The sequence below is a fragment of the Hesperophylax consimilis genome, chromosome 30, assembly GCF_061612785.1.
Source record: "Hesperophylax consimilis isolate HC1 chromosome 30, BYU_Hcon_1.0, whole genome shotgun sequence".
NCBI lineage: Eukaryota > Metazoa > Arthropoda > Insecta > Trichoptera > Limnephilidae > Hesperophylax > Hesperophylax consimilis.
The window spans coordinates 9,285,135-9,301,578 of record NC_142865.1 but is presented as its reverse complement, the minus strand read 5'-3'; the positions used below and the strand labels follow the sequence as shown (position 1 = coordinate 9,301,578).

At 31.9% G+C, this 16,444-nt stretch overlaps 1 protein-coding gene across 7 annotated transcripts in view; it reads right to left on the bottom strand.

Moving 5' to 3' along the window:
- The window catches only part of LOC149409601 (rho guanine nucleotide exchange factor 12-like), a 268,488-nt gene that overhangs the window by 133,539 nt on the left and 118,505 nt on the right, over positions 1 to 16,444 (bottom strand). The gene's annotated exons all lie outside the window — the stretch shown is intronic.

The window sequence follows — 16,444 nt, the reverse complement described above, 5'->3', positions numbered from 1 at the left end:
AAACACCGCAGTGGGAGGGATAGATTCATACGTCCGTCACTAATGAACACACTGGCCCCCAGATTCCTAAAGATGACATAGAGACACCTATGTGGATGTAATTTAAAATTAAAATAAGCGACATCGGATACGAGACGATCAAGACGATCACACAATCCGATATGTATTTTTACAGATCGGAACAATCAGTACTTCCTTCATAAAGTCGATTGATAAATAAATTTACATGGACTTACGTACAAAAGGTCGTTCAGTATTAGATCATCGCGTTAAAAATAGCAATTATGCGACATTGAAGACTCGACGAGGAAAACATGTGTTAAATGTTGGCCACATTCGGAGTCTATTAAACGTGGCGAGTTAACCCTTTACAGCCTAGGATCCCGATACAACAAACCCTACGTAATCGAGTACACCGATTAAACTACTTTCAAGTCAATATAGACATTTAGTAAGCGTTAAAATAGTTGGTCTGCCGTTGAGAGCAGTTGAGACTATTACGCGGAAATCATATAAAAAAATTTAAATATTTTAATTCGGCCTATGTACTTCCACCATTAAAGGCAGAAAATTTAGTTGGTGCAATGATGGAGTACTTGAACCTACGACGTCAACTCAACTACAGGGTTTTCCAATAAGAGGTGTTATTTTGAATAGCCCCGCTATTTCGGTAGATGTTAGTTTTAAAGCTGTCATTTTTTGACATTTGACAAGTAGAAACTACGCCATTAATAAAAATGGAACGATACACGCTTCAACAACGCATTGAAAATATTAAAATTCACTTGAGTGAATCAAATGCAAATCATCTTGAGTGATGAGACCCATTTCCACCTCGGTGGCTTCGTCAACAAGCAAAATTGTCGCATCTGGGGCTCGGAAAACCCAAGAGTTATTGTTGAAAATCCTCTCTATCTTCAACGTGTGACTGTTTGGTGCGGTTTATGGTCCGGCGGAGTCATTGGACCTTACTTTTTTGAAAATGAGGCTGGAGCAACAGTTACGGTGAATGGGTTGCGCTATCGAGAGATGATTAATGATTTTTTTTGGCCGGAATTGGATGGTATTGATCTGGACAACGTTTACTTTCAACAAGACGGCACTACGTGCCACACAAGCAACGAAACCAATGATCTTTTACGATTGAATATCAAAATAACACTTCTTATTGGAAATGACGTCGAGATGGCGTCGAGACATATTATATCTACATTTGTTGGTGAAATATTTTGACTTGTCAAATATTAACGGGAGATATTTTTAATCTGTATGTCAAGCGACCAATTATTTCTTATAATAATTTGTTATCCTTTGTGCTATGCATAAAAAACCTTGTCTTATAAATATTAGTTTTTCATTATAAAAATAAAAAATAACATTTTTATTTAGATAGATAGATTTAAGATTACACTAGGCGTGAACCACGCAAAATCGCAACACTTTTAGCAACTTTTACACTTGTAAGAAAACATTAAAAATGACATTACATATGACTATATTTTAGCAAAGCTTCAGTGATGCATAATGAAATACTGAGAAATAAAAAAGCAAACAACTTATAAAGGCTAAAAAATGATACATTTTTGTTATACTTTAATTTCCCACGATATTAATAAAACATCCGCTCTGTTTTCCACACTCATCTGAGAATCAGCGGAAGAATGCAACAATGAAGTTCACGCCGTAATATTTATATAATTTATAATCATAGCTTCCCATAATAATAAAATGAACCCAACTAACTAACTGTGGAAACTGGCAACTTAAACCGTCTTCAAACAATAGTCTATAACCATTATGCGCGAGAATAAGTCAAGAAGAGGCGTGTATCTAAGAATTTTACGAGAAAATTATTTTCACATATTGGGTTAGTTATGGCTTTATTATATTTATCAGTGTTTGTACAGACAGCTCGTCAGAAAGTTTTGTTAGAATCATACAATCACAGCGTTATTCCACAAGCTTAATTACTAAACAAATGCAGAATCTATTTCCCCAATTAACCGTGCTCTTCACACAATTAATAATATATGTCTAATCTCTAACATAGACATTTGTCGGACTCTTTGCCCAAATTTAAAAGTGGCATCATGTCAATAATATAATATGTTCAATGCGCATACATATACACTCACACATACGAACACACACCTATACAATCACAGCATTATTCCACAAGCTTAATTACTAAACAAATGCAGCATCTAATATCCCAATTAACCGTGCTCTTCACACATTCAATAATATGTGTCTAATCACTAAAAATCGATATTTTTCGGAGTCAATAATATAATATGTTCAATGCTCATACATATACACTCATACATACGAACACACTCCTATACACTAAACACACTCACGGAAGACGGTAATTGCTGAATATACATACAACATTTAAAACATTACGTTTTGTTCCGTTATTTAATATGTTATAGGCATGAAAAACTTTATAGTGTATCTTTAAATGCAACCATAGCATTTGTCAAGAGATTTTTGCTCTATAGTGTTTTATTAAATATTTTCACCATTTTCGCTTAATTGTTTTCGATTTTTTTTTTAATACCATCGTGCTCTCTCTAACATTCGTATTTACATAACTCCCTTTCAAACCATCTTGGAACGCTTATTACGGGGCCTTAAGCTGTTCGTTAACATTTTGTATTGATCTTTTTAAGTGCCAGGAATTCCGTAAACATGCAAAAGTTTATTAGTTTTCGCATATTTACGCAAATTGCCACTAAATTATAATATCTAATAACTACATTGACAACGAATGATGATAAACAAACACAGGTATTACGGTACAAAAATATTCACCTGTTCAAACAACGTTATATTTGAATAAAAATATTTATCATGCTGGTAAAAAGAGAGTCAAATGAGTTAAAACAAGTTAAAAACAATCAAAATTTCAGTTTATCATCTGATATTATTATTATCTTAATGACTGTACAGTTGAGGATTGTTATAAACGGAAGTGGCACCCTCTGTTATTTTCGAAAAGAACCGCTGAAATTTTCAAAACCGCGGCAGCGGGTTTTTATCTGCTAGTTATGTATTTATCGGCACGAATTCGTCACAATACAAAGATGACGGAATTGAAAAATGTATTTCCTACCTCAACAAAGTTCCCAATTAAAGTTCCCTAGTAACCAATTCCCCGTACACTTGCGCAGTATAATACAATTTAATTATATCGACATTCAACAATAACCAATAAGCTTCAGAAATATCGAACCGAAGTAATGCGTACTAAGAAGGATGACACATTAATGCTTGAGTACAGAATGTATCGGGAGTATCTCCCATCCTCATCCTATATTCCTCTTCCTCTTACCTTCTAATAAATCCAGTCTTAGGCCAATTTGAACTCTTGTGCGTTACAAGAATTAACGTTGAAGTATACATATATTCACCGTGTTCAAACGCTCATACCGCGAAACTTTAAGGGTGTTTATTAATGAAAAATTTTCGTACGTTTGTTACTAAAATTTTGCTTATTTTTGTATACCGGTCACGAAACGATCGTGTCATAAACTTTTATTTTTTAGGTTTAAATTTAATGTTATTATTATACTAAGTTTACATATATGTATTATTTTAAATGATATAATTGTAAAGCTGCACATTTTGATACAGGAATGCCCTAGTGAGATGTGCAGAGCCTACGTTTTTTATGTTAAATACTGTTTTTTTTAATAAATAAATAAATGATATCCTAAGAAAAAATCCTAATAAAGTTTAGTAAAAAAGCAAAAAAATGCAATAAAAATTGTGCAGTGTAATCGTAGCTTTACTTTTGCGAGTAATGAACGTGGTCGGAAAAAAAACCTCAAATTTCAAATCTTAAACACTAGCAAAAAAAAATATATTTGCTATGTTTTTGATGAATAATCAATCACCCATCCAAGGTATGAGCGTTGAAAAAGGTTTATATATTCTTGTTTATGATCCTTGAATTGGGCCTTGAACAGACAAAAGTTGTAGTTTATTCTTATTGTGTTAACATTCCCAAAATTACGTAGAAAAACAATTTTTCCAGCAACAATGAAGTATTTACTTGATATGGTAACGTTTATTGTGTGCATTGTTTATCAAGTGTAGGATTAAGATAAGCTATAGATAACAATTTATCTAATCTCGCTTTGTTGCCTATGCAAAGCCTTTCGTACAATGTTTAAGGTAAATAAACAAAATAGTTTACAGGCAGACGCCACACATTCTGTTGACCGGAGGCAGTGTGTCTATGACAATCAAATTAATTTGAATACAGAAGAGATTTTAAATACACATTTCAAATTTTTGACTGCCAAAATATTTTTTCAATATTAATACTAGCTCACGTGTACCCGGCGTTGTTCGGGGACTTATAAATTGTTTGGGCTAAAGTTTTGAGGTTGTGATGATTTTGAGGTTAAAATTATTTTTTTTTGTTTAACGACTTGATTACAAATTATCGACTTTTCTACTTTCTATAAACATAAAATGCATGAATTATATCTCTGAATAGTGCTCAGTTCTTCTAAACTCCGCAACGGATTTTGATAGGGTTTTCACTATCATTTAGAAGATTTCTTCCGGAAGGTTTACATATACAATACATTTATATTACATTTATAGAAAGTAGAGAAAAGTCGATGTTTGTAATCAAGTCGTAAACAAAATATTTTCGGGCACTACATTGCTAACACTGGCTAAACCTTAGGAGATACATCGAAATAATGTACCACCATAGACATATGAATATTAGTAGACCTGCCCTAAGTGATTAAAAGCATATTATCCCCACTCCCCATACCGGTTCCATTGGAGCCGGCTGTGCTCGCGTATGGCCTCAAGTGAAATTTGAAAACGTGACGTCATCATTCTTGTGCGAACTTTGGTCGAGGCATCATCGGTTCATTTTACGAAATAACACGGCAAAATGTTGACTTGTACTATGAAAACTTGTAAAAATAGATGTGAAAAAGAGAATAAACCCAATTGTCGTATTACATTCCATATATAAGCATTATTTTACTTTATTTTAAGCATATTCAAATCGTATAATATGAATCAGTTGTTACTATCACACCGAGAAACGTCTGGACGCGAAACACAAAGCTGGTTGGTTGCTGGGAAGTAAATTATGAACATTTATAAAAGTGTCTTAACTAAATACTTAAACGAAATATTCGACTCTGAAAATAAAACCGAATTTTTTTGCCGAATTTGGACTTCGCAAATTTGTTCATAACGTGGCGAGTAATTTGCGCTCCCATGTAAAAATGTCTATTCATTCAAAAGCAGATTTTACTTTTAAGAAGTAAATGGTGATATTATAATGCGAGATGCCTATTTACTGTCAGATTGATTTATTGACGAATCACAGTCAGCTTCACTCCCTTCGTTCTTCAACAGTTGATTTTACCCCTCGCAATTATCTTCTCGTCTATTAATTCCTATGTCTGTGTGTACCACGAATATCTTAAAAAGGCCTACAGAAAAGTTTAAAAAAATGCATATGTCTATCTCCTAAGAATAGCCCCCAGCAACGCGGGTATACGTCAGCTAGGTTATTATAAAACATTGATATTACTAGAATTTTAATAATAACAAAAAAAAGTCACGCATAGTTGCCACAAGGCAGCTTGTGTACAGGTTCTATCACTTTTCTTTAATTTTATAAACGTAATACACAATCATTTTATTTTAAATTAAATTTAATTTCACGACAATGTCTATCTGTAATGCATGGATTTTTTGTTTGGATGATTGTAGCTGCTTCCTTTATAATGTTTCCACTATTCCTCCCCTGGATTATTTTTTTGTATTTGTATTTATTAATTTTATTTTAGTAAATTTGAACATTTAAGTTTACAAATTACTAATTAATTTGTTACATGTAAATATAATATATTTTTCTTGCTTGATGTGGCTCCTACACAACATCTTGAACTTTCCAATTGGGGCAGACTTTAGGTTTTCCGGCAGCGCGTTATAGTATTTCATCCCTTTATATAGTATACTATTCTGAGTATTGGCCTTGTTCTTTTTTGGTAGCCTGATTTCATTGCACATCCTTGTTTTATGTTTGTGTATGTCCATGTATACAATTTTATTTGAAAAACATTTGGATTATCAATTGGGAAAATTCTGTAGATATCTCAAATTCAAACATACTTGGGCGAGTTCATTTTTAAAATTCTTTTATGTATCAGTTTTGTGAATTTTGTATTTCGAATTCAAATAAAACAATTGGCGAGTTCTTTTTTTAATTGTCCGACTCAATTTATCATGCAATGTCAATGATCAACTCGATCATACCATGTCTTTCTAAATGGTAGATATTCGATAATTATCATCCTAGTGAAATTTTAAAACCAACATTCAAAATGGAAGTGTTGAAATTATTAACCGTGTTTAGCGACCAGATCTTAATATAAAATATTCTCTATCATCCAAAGAGTATATTTGCTGTACGTTTCAGAGTGGAACGTATTTCAGTATCGCCCCAGTGAAAGACCATCCATTCTGAAGAGATCTGAATAGCCAGGTGCTTTCTCTACCCCATCTCCTTCCCTTCCCTGCTAACTTCAGTCTCACAGCATACCCCAATTGGGGGATGCCATAGTCTCACTGAATCAAGACGGTTGGAAGCAGATGAAACTATTGTGCGGTATAAATATTTTTTTTAAATGCCTGCCACTTATTTCCACTCCTCACTCACTTCAACCGTATAACATATCACAATTGGGGGATGCCATACTCCTCACTGTATTTGGCATCTGCGAGCAGCTAGAACACTTGTGTATCACATTAAAAAAAAAAAACAAAATGAAGAAATATATTCTTAATAATAAAGATAGCGATAATCTAACTAAAAAATCAGGAGTTTATAAACTCAATTGCAATGATTGCAATTTTTTTACATAGGTAGGATCAATAGAAACATTGAAGCTGGAACTAAAGAACATATCAGGGCTCTAAACGGAAATTGTGAATCTGAGTTTGCAGATCATCTTTTAAATAACGATCACACATTTGATAAAAACTCAGGTTTTAAAATAATGCACACAGGATATAAAGCTTCGCAAATAAATAATTTAGAAATTTTAGAAATTACATGTAAATAAAAAATAAGACTTAATTAATAAGCAAATTTTTTTTTTATAAACACATTTTTAAATATTTTCCCACTAAACTGGTCTTTCCCGTCTAACAATATTGTAATTCCCAATTCTGAAAAACTCCGCCCACTCTTACCCCACCCCACTTCTTCCACTGTTCAATTGTAATCTATATTTAATTTTTGACTTTTCCTTATGAGGTGAACATTGTTCGTGAAACATGTAGAGGTTATATATATATTAAAGTGATGTAAACAAAGTTATTTGTGTTTTAATATAATAATAAAAACCGCATGTTAACAACAACCAAAAACTATAATATGTATAAAACTACATTGTTCAATTTTAGAAAATAGGTAACAGATTTTGGCAAGCAGTTTTATAATCCGATCAAAAGTTGCTTTTGATAGATGTATGTAGGTACTGCCAACAAAGCACTGTTGCATGTACAAGTAAAACAGTTCTCAGTCCCGACGATAGAGAATTAACAGAATACGGATTGTTTATGATCTCACAGTGGCCGTTGTAGTATGTATTATTTATGAACATGTCTAGAATACGGGATGCTTCAGTGTATAAAGAAATATATCGTTCAATCTCAGTTCATAGACAACATCATTTCGGATCCCAAGAAAAGTTGTAAACACCGGTTCTGGCCTATAATTGCGGGGCATCATATACTGACGTGAGAAAATAAAATAGGAAATATATATTGTGTATTTTTTATCAAACACATTTTAATTAAACACAAGAGTTGAAGATACAATCAGAAGCGCCCTTCTACTAAGAATTGCATCAAATGGAATTAGTTATGTTTGGTGATGATATCAAGTGAACGAGTGTGGAAAAAAATCACCCAATGTCGGAAATAATTCCCCTCAAGTTGGATTTTTCACAGATGGTATAACATATTTATATATTGTTAGGTATTTTGCATTTATTTGTAAATATTCCCGGATGAACTTAATTTTGAAATAGATTTATTGTTTTTGATTTAATACCATAATGAAATACTGTTTTTAAAATAATGATTCACTAAATTGAGTACTTGTAACTGTAGAAAGACCACTTAATACGAAACTAAAAAAAATATATTTAATAACACAAACATATAATTAAAACGGTTACTGTCACTTCTCTTTTGTGTTTCATATATAAAAAAACATTAGTAAAAAAAAACTCAAACTTTGACAAATCTTTCGCAAACGTGCAGAATTTACGGTCGTTGACATTTTTAAATATGATACAAACGTTTGAAAGTGAATTGTAAACTTTTAGATGAAAATACAAAGCGTGGTGTTGCCTCTTTCTAAGACTACTTAAATCATATATTTATCTCACCGTAATACAAAAGAATATAAGTTTTTTTATGATGTTAAATAATACCTCCCTAACTGAGAATAACTTGGCAATCTGCATTCTAACAGTTCACATATGAGAAGTACAAAATGTCAGAGGATTTAGGGGTTAATACGGATAAAAACAAGGCAATTCAATGTTTATGCATTTGATTTTTCCAAGAAATACATAGAAGTATTTTGCACTTTGAGCCTTCGATGAAAATGATAATCGTCGTTTCGCAAAAATTGATCTTAATTTGCGTGAAAAACATCAATGTTATTATTTTATTATCGTCGATTCCAGGTATTCTATCATGGTATAATAAATTGCGATATCATTCGCGGGAGATAAGTCAAAAGTGTATTCCATTTATCAACATCGTCTGCGATAAAAGCTATTCGAGGTAGGTGCTCAGCGATAAGATTATAATACCATACAATAATTTTCTGTACGGTCAATAAAATATACGTGACGATACATAGTTCGGGATATCTTTCTATTTTTTTTATTTTTTATATATACAATAATATTATTATTGGGTTTATAAAAACAGTTTATTTTTAAACAAGTTCTGCTGTGTAATTATTATTACGCGTGACAGCTGTTTCGCCCTCTGAAGGCATTATCAAACTGTGGGTAGCCCACTTACAGACGATACATTTATATTATTTCTAGCTAGGTATTTTAATTTCATTTACTGATTTCTTAATTGATTTCTAAGTAAAATATTAAAAATTATTAATGGTTATTACCCCAGCAAAGTTTCCCCAATTAGTGTAATGTTTAAATTTGACTGAATGTCTTTATGTTAGTTATTCCCAAACGATGACTCATAGGGTTATTTTAATAGCATAATTAAGTACTTCATAGTGCACTCATATTTGCATTAGGTTTGAAGATATCTAGTAGGGGTGAACGAATTATATTTGTTTGTTCATTAATTAGAATAGCTTTTGGATTATTAGAGTTTTTGTTAATTTCTAACTGCTCTAAAAGATTCAGTTTACGGCCTTTATTTTGTACGTGTAACGGAGTTGGTTTATTATTATCATTAAGTGAGTGATTTTCATCTAGGAGATGTTTGGCAAATTGAGATTGTATTTTATTATTATTTTTAAAAGATCTTATATGTTCTTTAAACCTAGTGTTAAAGGACCGGCCCGTTTGTCCAACATAAACAGCGTTGCATTCGTCACACTGGAGTTTATAAATGCCACTATTTTGTAATTTGAGTACCTTACTTTTTGAGTTTTTAAGAGATGATCCTAAGTTGTTATTTGTGCGGAAGGCAATATCTAAACCACACTTTTTGAGGACTTTGGCAATTTTATTAGATGTCTGTCCGATGAATTCTAAACACCCGAATTTATTATTCGTCTTATTATTAGTCGTTGGGTAAATTAATTTAAGGTTATTTTTGTGTTTGTTATTATTAATTATTTTTTCAATGTCTCTACCCTTGAAGCCATTATTTTTAGCAATAGTTAGGATTGTATTTTTTTCCTTCTCGTAATCATCAATTTTTCCTTCTCGGAAATCAACCAGTAAAAATAAAAATAAATTCAATATAAAAGAAACGGAAATTTTAAATGATATTAAAGCCAAAATTAAAAATAGCGACCTCACAATTACTAAAGCGGATAAGGGAAATTCCGTCGTTATATTAAACAAAATTGATTACTTAAATAAAGTAGAAGCATTCCTAAAACCAGAAGACTTTGAAATCTTAAAAAAGGACCCAACGGACAAAATTTCAGTAAACGTGCGCAACCTAATAAATAATTGCCAATCAATATTCCCAAATAAATTCGCTAGAAGAAGTGCAATGGTGATGAATCCAAGGGCTCCTGCATTATACGGACAACCTAAAATTCACAAGGATAATATCCCCATACGTCCCGTTGTTTCTTTTATAAACGCCCCAACGACAATACTCGCCAAAAAACTTAACTTTCTTTTCAAACAACATACTAAATTCTACCCAAAACATAGCGTTAAAAATTCTCTCGAACTTGTAAATAAAATAAAAAACATTGATCTACCGCACAATTGCCAGTTCATATCTTTAGACGTGGTCAGTCTCTTTAGCAATATCCCTATTCAAGAATGCCTTAAAATCATTGAAGATATTTTAGACGAATCTAATATAAACCCAGTTACTAAAAAAGACTTATTCGATCTATTTAAAATTTGTGTTGAAACTAACTACTTTGAGTTTAATGATAAATTCTATCAACAAAACGACGGATTACCAATGGGATCGCCCCTCAGTCCACTTCTTGCAGAAATATTCATGGATTACATTGAAAAACAAATTTTAAATTCAATCTTTAGCAAACACATAATATACTATGTTCGTTATGTTGACGACATTTTGGTCTGTTGGAAAGGTACCAACAGACAATTAGATCTTTTTGTCACATTTGCTAACTCCATCAACCGTAAAATCTGCTTTACGGTTGAAAGAGAGTGTAATAATAAAATTAATTTTTTAGACCTAACCATCGGTAGAGAAAATAATAAACATACGTTTGAAATTTTCCGTAAGCCTACGTTTACAGATACGACCATTAATTATAAATCTTTACACCCATGGTCACATAAATTATCTGCCTACCACTCAATGGTACATAGGCTTACGAATATCCCACTCGACAAGAAAGCATACGAGAAGGAAAAAAATACAATCCTAACTATTGCTAAAAATAATGGCTTCAAGGGTAGAGACATTGAAAAAATAATTAATAATAACAAACACAAAAATAACCTTAAATTAATTTACCCAACGACTAATAATAAGACGAATAATAAATTCGGGTGTTTAGAATTCATCGGACAGACATCTAATAAAATTGCCAAAGTCCTCAAAAAGTGTGGTTTAGATATTGCCTTCCGCACAAATAACAACTTAGGATCATCTCTTAAAAACTCAAAAAGTAAGGTACTCAAATTACAAAATAGTGGCATTTATAAACTCCAGTGTGACGAATGCAACGCTGTTTATGTTGGACAAACGGGCCGGTCCTTTAACACTAGGTTTAAAGAACATATAAGATCTTTTAAAAATAATAATAAAATACAATCTCAATTTGCCAAACATCTCCTAGATGAAAATCACTCACTTAATGATAATAATAAACCAACTCCGTTACACGTACAAAATAAAGGCCGTAAACTGAATCTTTTAGAGCAGTTAGAAATTAACAAAAACTCTAATAATCCAAAAGCTATTCTAATTAATGAACAAACAAATATAATTCGTTCACCCCTACTAGATATCTTCAAACCTAATGCAAATATGAGTGCACTATGAAGTACTTAATTATGCTATTAAAATAACCCTATGAGTCATCGTTTGGGAATAACTAACATAAAGACATTCAGTCAAATTTAAACATTACACTAATTGGGGAAACTTTGCTGGGGTAATAACCATTAATAATTTTTAATATTTTACTTAGAAATCAATTAAGAAATCAGTAAATGAAATTAAAATACCTAGCTAGAAATAATATAAATGTATCGTCTGTAAGTGGGCTACCCACAGTTTGATAATGCCTTCAGAGGGCGAAACAGCTGTCACGCGTAATAATAATTACACAGCAGAACTTGTTTAAAAATAAACTGTTTTTATAAACCCAATAATAATATTATTGTATATATAAAAAATAAAAAAATAAAATGGAGTTCTACAAATTAAACTTAATAACAATTAATAAAAAAAAAAAAAAAAAAAAAATCTTTCTATTTTTCTCCTGTATGCTCCTGATATAGATCAAGTTACATTGGATGTATTGGGAAATAAAGATAACTTATTGATACGTTTTTAATTCCTGCCATAATTAAGAGCCGAAAATGTTGTTCGTTCAATGATGGATGGCTTGCTTGCAGTTTTTTTTAACACAAATTTAGGCGTATTAGATCTATCAAAAAAATTATACATAAAGATGAAACAATTCGGTCATTTTGAATACATGTAGGATAACGAAAGATTTTTAAAATATTTATGTGGAGGGATCAGTAGGATTTATAGGACCTGTTAGGAGTTCTACCGAGCCGAACCCTCTGATAGGAAAATATCTGGAGTCGGTGAATTATTTTCCCATTTGATATTTGGTGAGTTGACGTGTTGTTCTTGTATTGTTTTGTATTTATTTTGCTTATATAATGCACTTGCACAATGTTGATTGACTAGATGATCATTTGTGGAAAAGTGAGTGGAAGGGTTTAGTTTTTCCTATGGGGAAGATTTAACCCGGACATAAAATCGGAAAATACAAAAATTAAAGAACAAATCAAAAAGAAACATGAAACAGAACAAAACAAATCTCGTGAGGGAGACCTTTTGACCTCTCCAGTCAGACTCTCTCGTTAGTTTCAGGCGACATAAGACTCTAATAACGGGGATTTGCGCGCCGCTCACATTTTAACTAATTCTAATGAACGTATTACTAAATTCTCAAATGTTTCTAGAGGGATCCCTAAGGATGTAAGTTATTTATATTTAAGATTAATAAAAACAGGACCTTACCTTTCAAATATTTCATGTAAAACGGTTTGAAAATTTATAAAACGTTTTTAAACTATAAAATTAGCTGCGAGCACCAGATTTTTTCTGGACGATGAATTAGTAACTTCCCGAGGGATTCGTCTAGAAACATTTATGATTTTAAAAGAAACCCCACGGAAATATCGATTTTATAGGTCTGCTAGGGCAAAGAAGACCGTAGGTCCGTCCACTGCACGAGGCCGCGCGTCGAATATTCTTTTACACGACTTCATCACTTATGTCGTTAAGATTCCCACTTTATTTTATAGATTTGATAGGGCAAATTCAACTGCATGTCTGTCCAATACACAAGAGCCGCGCGTCGCATATTTTTGTGCACGACTGCTTCACTTATGTCGTTTCTGGTTCTGGTTTTATTTTATGGTATTGTCTCGTCTCAAGCTTGTTGTATGTGATATCTTACAAGGGCTCCCTTGTCTGAACTGTGTACAATCAACCTAAATCTTCTGAAGGTTGGACGATGTTTTGAAGCGGGTTATAATGGGGCCGTAGAAAGAGATTATTTGAATATACCGCATTGAAAGAAGAAGAACAATAATCAAAATAAAATTTAAAAAATACAAAATGCGTTGATGTTTTGCTGGTTGCAAATTTCGTTTCATAAATATTACGTGTGAGGATAGAATAAATACGGGAAACATCTGATAATGCCTTCAAATTGTAACTTATACAGTATTTATGTTAAATTTTCGTAACACTAACTAATAACTAGGCACGTATTTTCTTAGATAAATAATAGGAGATCGTTGGTAGTATGTATGGGTGATTTTACCGTAAGATAAGTAGTATTTCAGAACAAGATTCGATATATCTAGCACAAGGTGAATGTAAATAAATAAACGCTGTCGATTTAACTGATGTAAACAGTGTTTACCCGAAGGGGTAAGCAGTCGTGATAATAAAACAAGTGATAAAAGGTGGGCGATTTCAGATTGGCACGTGCAAGGCCATTTGGAAAGATACAATGTTTTTTCGTAGGTCAAGGGCATCGATGCTAAGCAGGAAACACAAGAAGAGGGGAAAGGTGAAGGGTTTACTGAAGTAGCAAAGCGATTAAACAGGAACATCTGACGGATTTTCCTTTAAGTAAGGATGTCCTGATAGATTACTAATGATGGGTTGTTTCGAAGAGTTTGAACAATTCTTCAATTTTTAAAGTTAATTTTGAAGATCTCTGAATTTTTTTTTCAAGGCCTGTTATTATTTAATTTCTGTCAAGCAACTAGCCTATAATGATACAAAAACATAACTTGAATAGGACTTTCACAAAAACCGAAATTGAACGTTGAAATTTGATGAATTGTTCAAACTCTCCGAAACAACTCTTCCTTAGTAATGTAATTTGTTTTCTTTAACTCTTGACAGGCCAAGATGTAAAACCAAACGTCAACCAAGGAGGTCTTCCGACGACCCCATGCATTTTTCTGTCTTATGGGCTTTTAAACTATAGAAATCCCAATTATTCAGTCAATTATTAATGGTAACTTATGTATTTGCGCAGGAATACGTAAAATACTAAAATGATATATTAAGTATTTAAGCTAATATAATAAAGATAGTAATTTTGGGAACTACCTACTCCCCCACTTGGCTGTGGAATAGTTAAAAGGAAGAGAATTATCGACCAAAAAAGTCTAGACCGGCTGTGTGAATGTTAAAAATGACACCGAAACCAAAATTATTGGTTCCAAAAATATGTTTAAGAAAACATTTTATCAAAAAAGTGCATTATACGCCGTCAAAATACTGTAAGAAGGAATGCTTTTCAACTTTTATTGGTCTGCAAGGACCAAATTTTCTCTTAAAGATATTATGTTTTCAAAACGAGGCAATTGAATCAGATTGGGAGTGTGGTTATGAAATTACATTATATATAGAGAATTAAACTTATAGAATTTAAACATTTGTTTACCCTGTAAATTTCATTGAGGTAACTGTACGGTGTTATATTTAAAATTTGTTCAAAAAACACATTTGGTTCTGTTATTTAACAGGCATAAAAGAATTCACCGTTTCAAGAGTGTTATATAAAATATTTTCAAAACAGTCGCTTAGGCCTATGAATTATAATCGTTTTTTTTAATATATTAGCGCGCTCCCTCTAGCATTCGTATATACAACTAGTGGACCCCGAAATTCTTGGTATTGATAATATCTTTCTCGAGCGTCTCTGACTTCTTCCACCATTCACTACTGTATATACTGCATACATTACATCTTCTTTAATTCGACTCCGTATCTCATTCCGGTGCAGAGATATAACGTTAAATATTCCTTGGGCGTCCCCGACTTCTTTTAGCATTCAAACCACTCTCTAAACACTCCTGGCACTAACAAGAACAAACTTCGAAATTTTCAGCGATATCCTTCGACTACTTTTCAACTTTTGAGAGCATAAGCATACGCAAGTTGAATTTTTATATTTTTAGATTTTTTGCATTATCAACAAAATAGGTCCAATGTCCGTCCCTTGGGGGATGCTAAAATCCAGTAATGAATTCAATAATTATTTCTAAAAATAACATGGCATTCCCTGTAGCATAACTTAATATGGGGGTAAGAATAATAATAATAAGTTGATAATGTGTGTACTTTAAAGCCATCTTCAGTAATCTTCTTTTTCTTTTTGAATGTTTATATTGGAGCCTCGAAGAAAAACAAATTTTCTTTTTGTTTTAACATATGCACTCGCTAAACGTAATTAAAATCAAAAGAGATCATAAATAATGAAATCATTAATTAATTGATATCGGATTGCTTTATTGTTGAATGCCTTTAGTTCAAACTAATCGTAAATCAATTTTAAAAGGAAAATCAACATTATCACAAGGCTAAATTGTTTTTTGAATTATCACCGGTGATAAAGCAAGATACAAAAATTACGTGGATTTAAATCGGTTTAGTGAGTAATCGTATGTAGATACTTAATTACAAATAATATTTTTACCTACTTACTTAATGCCAAATCACTATTTTGATTAATCTTTATAACGTTACATTATGAATACCAAAAATATGCTTTAGATAAATTGAAGGTTTTCCTATCGCTTCGCTTGAGTAAAATACAAATAAAAAAATAAATTATTGAATAAAAAATATAAATGCAAACTACTACAAAAAATATTTTTTCAACAGAAATGTATGAACGCGTAAAGGAAACAACTTCTAAAAAATACAGTTTTATAGCTAAGATTATCTGTGACAGTTTCACTTGATTAACTTTTTTGCTTTCTTATAAAATTATTTACAAAATAAATAAAAACCAGTTTTTTGCTTGAAATCGAAATTGGAATTTTAATGCCTATTACCCCTACGATATAAGGTATACCAAGAATATACACATTTTTGGCTTGTAGCTTCCTCTTAATTTACATGTGAGTCCATATTTTTAATGCGACATTTTATGATTATTTCTCCAGTTAAT